The sequence below is a fragment of the Cervus elaphus genome, chromosome 4 (genome assembly GCF_910594005.1).
Source record: "Cervus elaphus chromosome 4, mCerEla1.1, whole genome shotgun sequence".
Taxonomy (NCBI): Eukaryota; Metazoa; Chordata; class Mammalia; order Artiodactyla; family Cervidae; genus Cervus; species Cervus elaphus.
The window spans coordinates 57360900-57377658 of record NC_057818.1 but is presented as its reverse complement, the minus strand read 5'-3'; the positions used below and the strand labels follow the sequence as shown (position 1 = coordinate 57377658).

The 16759-nt window shown below is 46.9% G+C and overlaps 1 non-coding gene across 1 annotated transcript; it reads left to right on the top strand.

Moving 5' to 3' along the window:
• Positions 1–13820: 13820 nt before the first annotated feature.
• On the top strand, positions 13821–13893 carry TRNAQ-UUG. The gene has a single exon. It is a non-coding gene; the product is annotated as a tRNA-Gln (tRNA).
• Positions 13894–16759: the final 2866 nt, after the last annotated feature.

Sequence of the window (16759 nt, the reverse complement as noted above, 5' to 3'; positions counted from 1 at the left end):
AGATAATGAAAAAGGCTCAGAAATGGATTCCCCCCCGCCGAGAGCTCCCAAAAGGAATTCAGTGATGTCTGCCAGTGCCTTGATTTTAGCCCAGTGAGACAACAGTGTGAACATGTGCGCTCCAGAACCGTAAGACAGTAATTTCTGTTGTACACTACTAAGCTTATGATCATTTGTTACGTCAGCAACAAGAAACTAATGTAAAGGCCCTCTCAGAGGAGGAGGCATCTGAGCTGAGACCTGCGAGATGAAGGGTTTCTCTGCTGGCTCAATGGTAAAGAAGCTGTCTGCTAATGCAGAAGACACAGATTCTATCCCCGTGTTGGGAAGATCCCCCAGAGAAGGAAATGGCAGCCCACTCCAGTACTTACCTGGACAATCCCATGAACAGAAGAGGGCTGGTGGGCTACAGTCCATGGGGCCCCAGAGTCAAACACGACTTAGCGACTTAACAACGACAGCGTGTGAGATGAAAAGTGACCAGCCCCGTGAATGTCTGGGACCTGGAATTCCAGATAAAAGAATAAGTGCAAGGGCTGCAAGATGGTGATGGGATGGGCATTTCTCAGAAGGCAAAGAAGACCAGTATACCTGGAAGCCGGTTTGTTTGTTTCCCTAAAAGGTCGGGAAGCCACCAGGGGTTTTAAAGCCGGCTGGTGACAGTGCTAAGCAGATCATTCCAGATATTGGTGGAAAACAAAACGGAGCTGCTTATTGGCCAAAGTTTAAAAGGGAGGTGCGTTATCAACAGACTGTCCATGACTTGCAGTTGGAAAACGATGGGACAGATATTTGCCTCTGGGATGGCTCACTCTCTCCCCATGCAATCTTGCTTTCAGGGTATCTTCTCATTTTCTGCAAGGGGCCTTCTCTTTTCTCATCACTTCCGGGACAACTGGCTCCAGTGATTGGGCTGTCTTAGTTCACAGTCAACAGAGAGGAAAAAATCTGATTGGCTGCTCGTGGGTCAGGTGCTGACTCTGGACCCAATCAGCTATGGCTAAGGAGGTGGGGCCACCTATTATGGGCGGAGCCGATCATCACCCTTCCTTCAGCAGCAACCCGCCCAGCAGTGCCCCTGAGAAGGCTGCAGGGTGTGGCGGTCGAGGAAACAGACACATCTGGGGACAGGAGTTTTGGTCTTCAGAATCCAGATTTCAATATTGTATTTGCTCTCAGTTCACCCAGGTTTTTGTCTATAGATGTGAACGTTTCCTTCTCACCGTTGCCCTGTATGTTATTGTGTAAGCGTACTTCAACTTACTTACCCATTTTTACTTTGGATAAGTATTGGAGTAGTTTCGAAGTTCTTCAACAGCTTACTTTTTTCCTGATGTAACATTTGTTGGATTTGCCTGGTGGTCCAGTGGCTAAGACTCAGTACTCCCCAGGCAGGGGGCCTGGGTTCCATCCCAGGTCAGGGAAATAAATCCACATGCCGCAACTAAGACCCGGTGCAGCCAAACAAATAAATATTGCCCCCCACAATTGCAAAAAAAAAAAAAAAACTATGGTGAAGGGTTTAGGAGAAGCCGTGTGCTTTGATTCTCCACCCACCCCATCCTCATTCTTCTTTCTGCTGATGGCGGAACCCAGAGATGTCCTGGATGGATTTAGACTCCAGGGTCAGCAGGAGATCAGAGGGGAAGTGTGTGGGCCAGGAGACAGAAGTCAAAGAGGTGGTCGTCATTCTCTGCACTGCATCACCACCTGAGACCCTCTATTGCTGTGGCATGGCATGTGACCTAAGTAAAGACGTTCACCCTACCTCTGGGTGGCCACGTGATCCAGTTCTAAGCAGTAAGACAGCAGCTGAAAACTAGCAGCTGGGTTTTCCTGGGAAGTTTTTGTTTTGCTGATAAAAGGGAGAGCATCATGTTTGGACTTCCCCCTCTTCCCACCTGGCATGTAGGTGCCCCGAGGCAGACCCGCCACTCTGAGGATAAAAATCACAGGATAAAGATTGGGTTGCAAGAAGCAAGAGGAATCTTGCATTCTTGGGGACTCGCTTAAGTATCTGTTCCAGGCATGGACTTCCAACATCTGGGCTTGAAACAGAGAATAAAACCTCAAGTGTCGGGGCTTCCCTGGGGGTCCAGTGGTTAAAAATCCACCTTGGAATGCAAGGGACACTGGTTCGATTGCTGGCCTGGGAAGATTCCACGTGCCACGCAGCAACTAAGCCTGCCCGCCTGGAGCCCCGCGCTCTGCAACGAGAGAAGGCACCGCCGTGAGAAGCCTGTGCACCACAGCTATAGAGTAGTCACCACTTGCCACACCTAGAGAAACCCCAGGAGCAGCAACCAAGACCGAGTGCAGCCAAAAATGAAACAAGCAAGTAAATGTATTTTTAAAAAACCTCAAGTGTCTGTCTGAGCTACTGGAGTTGGTTTTTAGTATGCTGATACAGAGGAGATGGTTTGGGAAATAGTTTCCAGGAACTAAAAGCTGAACAAAGACATTGTGCAGATTTTCCTTGGCGGGTTCGACTTTCTCTTCCTGAATGAGATGTGTCTTTTCCGACAAGGAGGCCAGGATGGGGCAGATGTCGGTAAACAGTTCCCATGAAGGGTGGAGAGGATCAATGTGTTTCCTGCACGGTGATGTAAGCGGTGAGAATAAGGTGATGGTGGTGCAAGAAATAAGCTTCTTGCCTTACTAGACACACTACAAAACAAAAGGAATGCATTTTTTAAAGTGAGGCATTAGTGAAAAAAACAGATAAATGGGTCAGTGACAAAGAGAAGGAGCTCAGAAAGAACTCATGGGAACTCAATGTAATATTGTATGCTATATATAAAATACGGTAAAGCAGCAACTCAAATTAATAAGGGAAAGCTTAATAGAGAATTTAATAGTTTTCTTAACCCTATTTATTAATAGGGGAAATACGGTACACTTAGTTAATGGTATTAAGAAAACTGGCTCACTATGAGGAGCAAAATAAACCCAGATTTCTATCTGACACCACACAAGAAAGTGAAGTCTAGGAGTATTGGAGACCAATATGGAAGAGAGACAGTTGTAAAGTCAGTAGAAAAAAGTCAAGGAGAATATCTTTGAATCTCTGGGACAAGGAATGACTCCTTAAGACTTTAAAAGCAAAGATATTAGAACAAAACATTGGTTAGGTTGATTATGACAAAATTAAGAATTTGGGTTTAAAGGAGGGTAAAACAGACTTTTAATAGACATTTGTCAGAATGGGAGAAATTATTTGTAAAATCAAACATGAACCAGGGGAAAAGATGGAAAAGAGACCAATGCCTATAATAGGCTGAGCACTGAAGAAACGATGCTTTCAAACTGTGGTGCTGGGAAGACTCTTGAGCATTCCTTGGATTGCCAGGAGATCCAACCAGTCCATCCTAAAGGAAATCAGTCCTGAATATTCATTGGAAGGACTGATGCTGAAGGGGAAGCTCCAATACTTTGGCCACCTGATGCGAAGAGCCAACTCATTGGAAAAGACCCTGATGCTGGGAAAGATTGAAGACGGGAGGAGAAGGGGATGACAGAGGATGAGATGGTTGGATGGTGTCATTGAATCAGTGAATGTGAGTTTGAGGAAAGTCGGGGAGACAGTGAGGGACAGGGAAGCCTGGCATGCTGCAGTCCTTGGGGTCACAAAGAGTTGGACACGACTGACTTATCGACTGAACAACAAGAACAACCTGTGAATTGATAAGCAATAAGATGGACACCCTTAGGGGAAAATAGGTAAAGGATTTGAATAGGCAATTTGCAAAAAAGCTATGCAAATGAGGAGGTGTTCAAACTCATTAGTTATCATAGAAATGTAAACTGAAACAACAGGATACTACTTTACACCCATTAGGGTGGAGAAAATTAGAAGGATGCGTAGTGTGAAGTATTGTTAGGGATGTACAGGCATTAGCATATTCAGGCGCCGCTTGGGTACCTGTGGTGGTTTCAGTTCTCTGAGGAAGGATTCTGGCAGTATTTCATCAAATTAAGTATACCCACACCCCATGATTCAGCCATTTCTCTCCTGACTATCCATCCCAAAGAAATTCTCACACACCCACAAGGGGACACGTACGAGGACGCGCCCTGCAGTGTTCTGTGTGGTGTCTCGGAGTTGGTAGCCATGGAGTGTCCATTTCAAGGGAGACTGTTGGGGGAACGTGGGGACAACCTTCCGTGGAGTTCCTGCAATGAGGCAGACGCAGGAACACGAAGAGCGAGGAAGAGTCTTAGAAACACAGCACTTGTTTGAAAAGCGACTTGGAAGAGAGGGAGATGTGTAATCCAACACCAGTGACATAAGTTAAAAATACACACATATAAGAGCTACATGACATAGTTTGTGAGGCTGAAGGAGGAGGGCAGGAAGGAGGAAGGAAGGAAGAGAGGGAAGGAGAGAAGACAGAGAGAGAAGGATGGGGGGAGGGAGAGGAGACAGATAAAAGAGGGATCCCTTGCAAACCAGTGATGATAATGTTAATAATGATGTGTGTATGATATTCAACCTCTGAACTAAGGTCTAAAGGCAGTAAAAGAAAGAAAGAAATGAACTTGTCCAGTGATCAAGCCACATCTTGCACTGAGGCACTGAACCTCTTCTGCAAGACTGTGGAAGCTGTCTGTGCTGTTTCTACTCACTGTGGCCACCTCCTGACACCACTGTGTATCCCTCACTCGTTACATGAGACTCTGAACCTAACCTGGCCATGGCGGCTCCTTGCTTGATCCCTCCCAGCACACACACACCAAAGGCACGGGGTCGGCTCGGGACTTCGGAGAAGCCGAGACGAAGGGCGAAAAGTGTCATCGGGTGTGTCCCCAGGAGGCTGGTGTGTCCTCCGTCCCGTGCGCTCACTCTTGGGGGTGCCTGATCCAGGCTAGAAACTGAAGTCAGGGAGTGGCCCCAATTTTGGTGGTGGGAGGATCTCCCTCATGCATTCCACACACCAGATAAGCACCTAATTGTTGGCCCCAGAGAGGCTGGCAGAGGGTTACCTTGTATTAGTAATAATAATAATGACGCTGATGATGACAGCTCCCACTTACTGAGTGCCAGACACCTCGCCGCATGCGTGGCGCGCCTCGTCTCTCCGGTTCTGACGGCAGCCTCTCTGGAGGGAGGCTCTCAATAAATCAGGAGGCTGAGGGGCAACGAGGTTGGGTAAATCCGGCTCCATTTCTGCAGCTGGTATGTGGCAGAGCTAGGAGGTGACCCAAGGAGTGGGAGCTCTGAGCTTGTGCCCGAAACCACAACACACTTGGGCCAACAAAAGCAAATAGAGGGACACAGAGCCAAACAAGCGATGATGATGAGCAACGAAGGGAGGGGTGCGGAGGGATGAGGGGAGAAAGAGAGGAGGCGGGAGAGACCGAGATCTTTAAAGAAAGAGGGGCTGGGACTTCCCTGGTGGTCCCGTGGCTGAGATATCGCCTTCCAATGCAGGGGTTGTGGGTTCGATCCCTGGTCAGGGAACTTAAGACCCCACATGCCTCTGGGCCAAAAAATCTAAAACGTAAAACAGAAGTAATAGTGTAACGAATTCAATAAAGACTTTTAAAGAGGATGAGATGGTTGGATGGCATCTCCGACTCAATGGACATGAGTTTGAGCAAACCCCTGGAGATGGTGAAGGACAGGGAAGCCTGGCCTTGCTGCCATCCACGGGGTCGCAAAGAGTCAGATGCGACTGAGTGACTGAATAACAAAATGGTCCACATCAAAAAAGAGACAGAAATCTTTTAAAAAAAAAAAAAAAAGAAGAAAGATAAAAGAGATTAGAAGTGACTTAAAATCAGACACAGATTTAAAGAGTGGGGAAGAAGGAGCCAGCCCTTTGGGAAATCTCAGAGAAAGACTAAAACAGAACTATAGAAAAGGACTGAGGGGGATGGAGAGAGAGACTCGGTAAGACAGATACTAGATCGATAGGCAGAGGATGGTTAGATAGAGGCAAGAGAGGCACACGAAGAGACAATAATGTAGGAAGGATTCCTGCAGTGAGCTTTAGATGAGAGAGGGGCAATCCTGGACCCCAGATTTCCTTGGCTGACCCTGATCTAGTTCTCCCTGCCCTTCTAGATGCTTAAGTCTCTCCCCTACGCCCACCCCCACCCCCAAACGCTGTGGCCTTGCCACCAGTCTCCAGAGCTCCCATCTCGTTTCCCTCGGCCCCTGCGCAGAGTCTCCCCGTGGGTCGGGTCTGTCTGGTAGTAAAAAGGGGACGGATACGCAGACTGGCATCCGCTTCCTGTTTCATTCCGGTGGGACGATCTCACAGAGTTACCATGAGCATTGAAGGAGAGACCGTACCCTAATGGCAAGCGCAGAGAGCTGAGCACAGAAGGAGCGTGTGAAAACAGGAGTTTCTGTAACGATGATGAGCATTACTACTGTTGTGCTGGAGTTCCCTAAGCTGCCCTGCACAATTGCGAAGACAGGCATCGATCCTTCAGCCCTCGCCTATCGGCATCCTCTGGGTGCCTGTTAAAAGAGTCAATTCCTGGCCCCCTCCTCGGACCAACTGAATCAAGAGTTGCAAGATCCCTGAGGTGGGCCCAGGAAGAAGGCGTTTTAAAAGCCGGGGTGTTAGAATCCGCCGTTTGCTCTACGGCGCCACCTCGAGGCTTCTTGAGGAAACGCCTAGGGGAAGCAGTGAACGTGGCCGGACTTTTCTGGAGTCCTAGGAGGCTGAGAACCAATTCCTCCGCTAACTTTGAGCAAGTTTCTCGACCCGTCTGGGCCATGGATGGAATCAAACTCTTTACGGGTAACACCTAGATGACAATGCCACCTCTTGCCCAGCGTCTGCCCCAGAGTTGGTGCAGAGAAAAATATGCCACCACATTGAGAATGCAGCCCAATTTCGAAGACGGCGAGGGCCTAGACATAATTTGGGGGGGGGGGGGGGGGCGCGGACAGACCACCGGATCGATAATATTATGGGTTAAGTGGTGTTTATCGAGGTCCTAATCCCCAGTACTTCAGAATGTGACCATATTTGGAAACAGGGTCACTGCAGATGTAATTAGTTGAGTTCATACCGAAGTAGGGTGGACCTGAATCCAATAAAACCGGTGTCTTTATGAGAAGAGGGAAGGCGATGTGAAGACGGACTCCTGGGGGAGAAAGCCATGTGAAGACAGAGGCAGAGATGGAGGGGTGCAGCTGCAAGCCAAACACTGCCGGCCGCCAGCAGAAGCTGGAAGAGGCAAGGAAAGATTCCAACCCGAGTTTCTGAGGGAGCTCAGCCCTGCAGACACCTTGACTTTGGACTTCTGGCCTCCAGAACTGTAAGAGAATGAATTTCTGTTGTTTTCAGACACCCAGCTTGTGATATACCTTATTACAGCAGTCCCTGAAAACGAATATATACGGGAAGGTTGATCATCTGTGTAAGTTAAATTAAGTGTTAGTTGTTCGGTTGTGTCTGATTCTTTGTGACCCCATGGGCTGTAGCCCACCAGGCTCCTCTGTCCGTGGGATTCTCCAGGCAAGAATACTGGAGTGGGTTGCCGTTTCCTTCTCCAGGGGATGTTCTTGACCCCAGGGTCGAACCCAGGTCTCCTGCATTGCAGGCGAATTCTTTACCGTCTGAGCCACCAGGGAAGTTAAATAATAGCACTAGAAAATGTATCAAGACCCCTTTGTTTTTAAATTTTATTTATTTATTTAGGCCACACACAGGCTTTCTCTTTGCCTTTCTCTTGCCGGGTGCACGGGCTTCTCATTGCCGTGACTTCTCTTGTTTGCAGAGCACGGGCTCTAGGCACACAGGCTTCAGTATTTGCAGCACACGGGCTCGGTCGTTGCATCATGCAAGCTTAGTTGCCCTGCAGCATGTGGGATCTTCCAGGACCAGTGATCTAACCAGTGCCCCTTGCGTTGGCAGGCGGATTCTTAACCACTGGACCACCAGGTAGGTCCAAGACTCCTCTCTTTGAGAGAAAAAAATCAAAGATGAGTCTACTTTAGTTTGAGCAAGCTTGGGGAGTTGGTGCTGGACTGGGAAGCCTGGCATGCTGCAGTCCATGGGGTCACAAATAGTTGGACACAACTAAGCGACTGAACCAACTTACAGCAGAAGAAAGGCAAATAGGCAAAAGGCAAGTGAAAAGATCTCAACATCTTTAATCATGAGAGAAAAGCAACTGAAAACCATCAGACAGATGTTCATAGCGGCTTTATTTGGAGAAGACTGGAAGCAGCCCAGGCGTCCACCAATGCGAGAACGTATGAACACAACTGGTGGAGTCCAGCAATGGGATGTGCCTCAGTCATTGAAAGGAACAAATTACCACTGAGTGAATCTCAAGATGAAAGAGCCTTACACGAAAAGGACGTATTTATATTTCCATTTATATGAAGAGCAAGCAAAACTAGCCTATAGTGGAAAGAAATCAGAATACTGCTTGACTCTTGGGTGGGGGTGGGGATTGATGGGGCACTGGCAGGAAGTGACAATAAATGTTCTACTCACTGATAAAGGTTTTATTGTTGCTGTTCGGTCACTAAGTCATGTCCCACTCTTTGCAACTCCACGGACTGCAGCACGCCAGGCTTTCCCATCCTTCACTATCTCCCGGAGTTTGCTCAGACTCATGTCCATCAAGTCAGTGATGCCATCCAACCATCTCAACCTCTGTCATCCCCTTCTCCTCCTGCCTTCAATCTTTCCCAGCATTAGGGTCTTTCTCAATGAATCAGCTTTTCACATCAGGTGGCCAAAGGATTGAAGCTTCAGCATCAGTCCTTCCAATGAATATTCAAAGTTGATTTTCCTTCAGATTAACTGGTTTGATCTCCTTGCAATTCAAGGGACTCTTAAGAGCCTTCTCCATCACCACAATTTAAAAGCATCAATTCTCCGTCGCTCAGTCTTCTTTAGGGTCCAACTCTCACATCCGTACATGACTACTGGAAAAAACATAGCTTTGACTATACGCACCTTTGTCAGTAAAGTGATGTGTCTGCTTTTTAATATGCTGTCTAGGTTTGTTATAGTTTTTCTTCCAAGGAGTAAGCTTCTTTTAGTTTCACAGCTGCATTCTCCATCCACAGTGATTCTGGAGCTCAAGAAAATAAAATCTGTCACTGTTTCCACTTTTCTCTTAGTTTTTGGAATGATCTTAGTTTTTGGAATGTTGAGTTTTAAGCCAGCTTTTTCACTGTCCTCTCTCATCCCCATCAAGAGGCTCTTTAATTCTTCTTCACTTTCTGCCATTAGAGTAGTATCACCTGCATATCTGAAGTTGTTGATATTTCTCCCAGTAATCTTGATTCCAGCGTGTGATTCATCCAGTCAGGCATTTCACATGATGTACTCTGCATAGAAGTTAAATAAATAGGGTGACAATATACAGCCTTGACATACTCCTTTCCCAATCTTGAACAATGTGTTTATTGTTGATGAAAACAGATTGTTCATCCTGGAAGTTTGCACATCACAGATTCTCCTGATTGGCTCCCTGTGGGCCTATTTAACATGTTTCTCCATCCTCTGGTAGTTGGAGCAAAAACCATGATCTCCTTCAGGTCCAAGCTGGGAGCAAAATATTTCAAAGCTGCTGCTGTGTCTTTACCGTGACAACAAATCAAGAGATACTTGCTGTGGAGTTGTCTCTCTGTGATGTTAGGATTCCAGTGTCGTAGCCTGACCCATTTATTATAAAGTTCCCATCTGCTTTCCACCCACTGGCTTTAGCAGCCAACCATGACCATAGCCCAGATGCACTGTTTCATTACGGGTTGCAAAATGGTGATTTTATAATTTTATCACTCTCCTATATTTATGATCTGGAACTCTTCTAATTAAAAATTCTCTCATCAACTATTTAGTTACACGAAGGAACACGTGGAACATGGAGGAACACGGTACACAGAGGTACATGAATGAAGAAAATAAAACCACAGAGTGATTCAACCATCCAGAAAAAGCCGATGTGGACATTTTCCTGTGTGTGCTGTTGAGGCATTGAGTGGTGCTAGTGGCAACGCCAATGGTAACTGGCACTCCTGCCAATGCAGGAGATTTAAGAGACGCAGGTTCCATCCCTGAGTCCGGAAGATTCCCTGGAGAAGGGAATGGCCGCCCACTCCAGTATTCTTGCCTGGAGAATTCCATGGACAGAGCAGCCTGCAGGGCTACAGTCCATGGGGTCGTGAAAAGTCAGACACGACTGAGAGACTAACACACACATACACACTCAAGAAAAACTGTCAAGAACTGACTCTACCAAAACACCCCTGCAGGGCATTAGACAAAGAGTGAAACTGTTCATCTTCACAATGAGGAGCTTGTCCAGAGCTTTTATAGCTTTTAAGAACAATGTACCTTAAGAAATATGCCAGGGAAGCTTCGGGGCTGTATCATTTACCTGCACTGATAACAAGAGAGTCATCTCTAATTTTCACTCTTGGTCATTGTTTTATAACTCATGTTAACTAACTAAATGATGTGTCACAAACTTGGTAACCAACTCCAGCATCAGGAGGTCTTTTTTAATATTTTGTGGTAGAAATACATAATGTAAAATTATGTACCATCTTGTGCACTTTTAAGCGTGCCATTCAATAGTGCTAAGTACATTCACATTGTCGTATGACCGATCTCCAGAACTTTTTCATCTTGCAAAACTGAAACTTGGGGGACTTCCCAGGTGGTCCAGTGGCTAAGACTCCATGCTCACAATGCAGGGGGTGCAAGTTCGATCCCTGATCAGGGAACTAGATCCCACTTACTGCAACTCATGAGTTCATATGACTTTAGAGCTTTAGACCCAACTAAAGCTCCCGCATACTGCAACCAACAATGTAGATACTTCTGCATTGAGCATGTATTGTGATCACTGTTCTAGATCTCTCTATGTGCACTTTTCACTGTCTTATTTGTTCTATTTTCAGTGTTCTTTTTCCACCCACAGGACGGTAACTGTAGCCATGAAATGAAAAGACGCTTGCTCCATGGAAGCAAAGCTATGGCAAACTAGACAGCGTATTAAAAAGCAGAGACATCACTTTGCCCGCAAAAGTCTATACAGTCAAAGCTATGGTTTTTCTAGTAGTCATGTACAGATGGGAGAGTTAAGCCATAAAGAAGGCTGAGCGCTGAAGAATTGATGCTTTTGAACTGTGGTGCTAGAGAAGACTCTTGAGAGTCCCTTGGACAGCAAGGAGATCCAACCTAGTCCATCTGAAAGGAAATCAACCCTGAATATTCATTGGAAGGACTGATGCTGATGCTGAAGCTTCAATATGTTGGCCACCTGATCCGAAGAGCCAACTGATTGGAAAAGACCCTTATGCTGGGAAAGATTGAAGGCAGGAGGAGAAGGGGACGACAGAGGATGAGATGGTTGGATAGCCTCACCAACTTGATGGACATGAAATTGAGCAAACTCTGGGAGACAGCGGAGGACAGGGGAGCCTGGCGTGCTGCAGTTCATGGGGTCACAAAGAGTCTGACACGTCCGAGCGACTGAACAACAGTCACCGGCAGAATGAGTAGCAAGTTCCCTTGGGCGTGGGTGGAGGAATGCCTCCCACTGAGTTCTCCAGACTGGAAGCCTTCCCAGTAGAGAGCTTTATGTTCATAGATATAATTATGAATCATCTGTAATTTTTACACCAGCCATTGTTTTACAACTTACGTAATTATCTAAACAGTGTTGCACAAACCTTGAAACTAACTCAGCATTACAAGTTTTTCTTTGATGCTTATATCACGAAAAAGAATTCACCAAATGTTGTGTTTTTATTTTTATTTTTTTCATGTACCGTTTTTGTTAGCTGCCTGTGACTCTTAGACCAGCCTTAAAGATACAGTAGAAGCAAATGCAGATCTATTATAATTCTCATAAACTGTGTATTGCCATTTCCAAAAACTTTACTGTTTATAATGCACTTTGATAGCAGTCACATGACATAAGGAGCTATTCTTTCTTTACAGTCTCCCCTGGAGATGTAGCAAAGACCCAGTTCATTTCTGTAGGCCCAAGAGTTAGACTTCCTCAAATTCAATTTGTTTTCTCAGCGTCTAAATGGTTCATTTCACCAGATGCTTTGATCACTAGGAGACACCTTACTTTTCAAGAAGCCCAGCCTGGTGGCTAAAACCAAGGCAAAATGAGAAGACATCTCTGCATTTAATGGTTCATGTGCAGTGAAACCCTTGAAGATGACCCAAGAAAGACATTCTGGTCGTTATGCTTGGAAGAAGGGGTGAGGACCGGCTCAAAGGCGGGCAAGGTCACGATGGAGGTTTATCACTCTGTATGTTTTTAATAAACATACTTTGCTTCTGTGCCGTGTAGAAGCAATACCTATTCAAAAATGAAGTCAGAGAGACTTCCCTAGTGGTCCACTGGTTAAGAACCCGCCTGGAAGATTTTCCTGGTGACAAGTGGATAGGAATCCAGCTACGAGCACAGGGGACACAGGCTCAGTTCCTGGCCCGGGAAGATGCCACGTGCCACGGAGCAGCTAAGCCCGTGCATCACATGCAAGCCGAAACTACTGAAGCCCACACACCTAGAGCCCCATGCACCGCAACAAGAGAAGACGCCACAAAGAGAAACCCACGCCTCTCAACCTAACAGTCGCCTCCTCTGGCCGCAACTAGAGAAAGCCTGCAGAAAGCAACGAAGACCCAGCGCAGCCAAAAATAAATATAAATTAATTAATTAAATGATTTTAAAAATAAAAGCAAAAAGCCCAACATTAAAAAAAAAAAAAGAATCCACCTTGCAATGCAGAGGACTCTAGTTTGATCCCTGGTAAGGGAACTAGGATCCCACGTGCTGCGGGGCAGCTAAGCCCGGGTGATGTAGAGCCCTGGTGCTGGAGAGTCCCTGCTCCCCAAGGAGAGATCCCGAAGGACACAGTGCAGACCCCATGTGCGGCAGCGAAGACTCGACCCAGCCACAGAGATAAATAAATCTATTTTTATTTAAATAAATCTACTTCTACCTTTGAAAAGTGAAGTGGGAATGATGTCACACACACACACAGATTCTCATGCAACTCTCCCTGGGTTCATACCCAGCTATTTCTTACCATGATAGCCTCGGAAGGTGACTCTAATCTCTCTTCGCCTGGGTTTCTCCCTGAGTAGAGTGGAGACAGACAATAGTAGCGACTTCTTAAAGTTAATGGGCATATTAGCAAGTTAATGCGAGTGAAGCTGTTGAAACAGTTTCACAGAGCATGCACTCAGCATATGTTAACCATTAGTGTTAACATGTTCCCCCAAGTATGTAAAAACAAAGAAGGACTTTGTTTTCACCTCCCCCGCCACCCTAACAAATATAGCCAGCGAAGAGTTTTCTGAGAAAAACTGATTTCCTTTTATAATGGGGGAAGTCACATTTCTGGACCTATCTCTGCTTTTGTAAAAAGACAGGCTCATAACTTTATCCCCTGAGATTAAGAACAATAACACAAGCTAAACAATGACTAGAACCACTCAACGCATAGTGGTTTTAATCGCTAAGTCGCATCCGACTCTTGTGATCCCCATGGACTGCTTGTGACCCCCATGGACTGTAGCCCACCAGGCTCCTCTGTCCATGGGATTTTCCAGGCAAGAATACTGGAGTGGATTGCCATTTCCTTCTCCAGGGGATCTTCCCAACCCAGGAATCAAACCTGGGTCTCCTGCATTGCAGGCAGATTCTTTACTGACTGAGCTATGAGGGAAGCCCACTCAATGCATGCGAGGGATTTATTATCCCCATTATTTTAGCATGATCATTTCTGGGTATCTGGGTGCACAGAGGACATGGTTCTGGAAGACACCCAGGGTCACCATGATTCAAAAATAAACAGATATGGGAATTCCCTGGAGGTCCAGTGGTTAGGACTCAGCACTTTGACTGCTGAGGGCCTGGGTTCAATCCCTGGTCTGGGAACTAAGCTCCCACAAGCTACACCGTGTGGCCAAAAAAATAAATAGAGATAGAGTAAATAAACGAACAGAGTCCTCTTGGACTTACTGCATTAGTAGCAATAATTGTAGATAACAGTGTCTGACCTCTAAGAACAGAAACACTCCGCGGCTCACCCAAGCTCTTGCTGGAGCAAATCTGACTCCAAAGGTCAGATTTCTGAGCTCTTCTTTTTAGTTCCTGATACACCCAAGGTCAGGATCAAGACCCAAGCTCACAGAGCGCAAGGCTCGGAGCTCACCAGGGGCAAAGCTCACGTGGCGGTCCCTGCTCCCGTCACCAGCCGGGGTTGCACCTGCCTCCTCTGCTCCCACGTCTGGGTCCAGAGCTGGGTGCCGGGGCCCAGGGCGACAGATCCAAGAGACCCTGGGGTCCCGCCTTTGTCCCTAACCCCCTCCCAACCTCGGAACTCTCTCCCTGTGTGTCTCCGGATCCACAAGGGGGCAGTGTTGCACAGTCGTTGGGCACAGAGAGGCGCGATGTCAAAAATTCCAGCTCTGAAGGTTACCAGCTTGCCTGCAGACCTGTGCTCCGTCGCCTCAGATGTGTCCGATTCTTTGTAACCCCACGGACTGTAGTACCGCCCTCCCCCCGCCCCAAGCTCCTCTGTCTGTGAGATTCTCCGGGAAAGAATGCCGGAGTGCGTTGCCATGCCTTCCTCCAGGGGATCTTCGCGACCCAGGGATAGAACCGACCCAGGGATCGAACCTGCGTCTTTTACTTCTGCATTAGCAGGCGGGTTCTTTACCTGGGAAGCCCATCTTCAAACCCACCTCCAACCGATGTCCTACTCCAGGGGATCTTCCCTGTTTGGTCAACTGCATATGACTCTTTGCTTCTCTGTGCCTAATTTTTTTGTCATCTGTAAAGTGGGGGTGATAACACTATTTCATAGGATAGTGAGGAGATTGAGTTAATGTTTATGGAAAACCTAGAACAAAGGCGCATAGAGTGTGGTTGGGCCTTTGCGTCCTGGTAAGGTTTCTAATTTCTATTCTGAGTGTGACCAGAAGTCTTTTGGATCAGGTATATGCCTTAGAGAGGTCTCTCCTACAGTTGAAGGCTATTTGTGGATCAGCCCGACAAAAGATCTGCCATTTCCAGAGCTTTTTTTTTTTAGATCACTGAAACTCGTAGGCGCCAAGAACGGCCGGGGGAAAAAAAAGAAACTCACTTTGTCATTCAGCCGCTCAGTCGTGTCCGCCTCTGCAAACCCATGGACTGTAGCATGCCAGGATTCCCTGTCCTTCACTATCTCCCAGAGTTTGCTCAAACTCATGTCCATTGAGTCGGTGATGCCATCCAACCATCTCACCCTCTGTCGCCCCCTTCTCCTCCTGACTTCAATCTTTCCCAGCATCAGGGTCTTTTCCAGTGAGTCAGCTCTTTGAATCAGTGGCCAAAGTATTGAAGCTTCAGCTTCAGCATCAGTCCTTCCAATGAATATTCAAGGGTTGATTTCCTTTCGGATTGACTGATTTGATCTCCTTGCAGTCCAACGGACCCTCAAGAGTCTTCTCCAGCACCACAAATTGAAAGCATCAATTCTTCGGCACTCAGCCTTCTTTATGATTTAACTCTCACATCCATCTCATGTTCCCAGTCACACCAGTCTACATAGTGCTTAAGCTTTTTTGCATTGTTAATCTTTGATTCCTATTCCCTCCACACCAGCACTGTCCAATCAAAATATAGCAGCAACTGCCTAAGTAATTTAAAATTTTCTAGTAGCTACTGTTGCTATGCAACAAGAGAAGCCACCCCCAATGAGAGGCCCGGGCACCGCTACTACCCTCAGAGTCCCCGCTTGCTGCAGCTAGAACAGTCTCTCAAGCAGCAACAAAGACCCAGCACAGACAAAAATAAATACAGTAAATTTCAGAAAATTGAAAATCGGGTGACTATTTCACACCTACAGCAGCATCTCCATTAGAATGCTAAATTTTCATTTGGAATTCTAGGTCTTTACTTGAGAGCCTGTAAAATGTAAAGAGTTGAAAAGGTGGATTCAGGTACCCGGCTGGTTCCATAGGCACTTAAAACTTTCCCAGTAATTGAACCAAGAGTTGGCATTTATGCTGAAACTCGCTGAAATTAACTAAACAGTGAAAGCTAGTTCTTTAACCACACACTGGCCACATTTTAAGCACCCAATAGATGCTGATGGTTGCTGCTGTTTGGACAGCGAAGGTCTAAATGGATTTTAATCTGCTTCAAGCCCACTGGTCCTCCCCCAGCCCCATATCCCACCAGTCTGGCAGGAAATATCTGCCACTTGCAGGGCCCCATTTTCTTCTGCAGGGGGATGATATAACTTAGCTTGTAAATAACGGGAAAAAGAGTAATGTCCAGGCCGCTGGTCCATGGGGGCTACTTACTGTCCGTTTTTTTTGGGGGGGTGGGGCTGTGCTGGGTCTTAGTTGCCACACTCAGGATGTATAGTTGTGGCATTTGAACTCTTAGTTCCAGCATGTGGTATCCAGTTCCCTGACCAGGGGCTGAACCCAGGTCCCCTGCATTGGATGCATGGATTCTTAGCTGCTGGACCACCAGGGAAGTCCCACGAGGGCTACTGTCTTAACTTCTGCTCCTTTGACATTCAGTGAGACCCCCTCCGACCCCATACCCTGTGGCTGCGAAGTGTCCAGGAGATGCCCCAATACTGGCCCCACAGCCCACAGCCATCTCCCCAGCTCACAAGTGGGCAGGCTGTGGTCTCCGTAGTTCTCTAGGCTCCAACTCTCTCACCCCAGTAAATGCCCTCCCCAAATCCCTGTCTCCGTTGTCCCTGCTAAGGGGTGGACCTCCACCCCAGGTGTTGGCCCCTCTC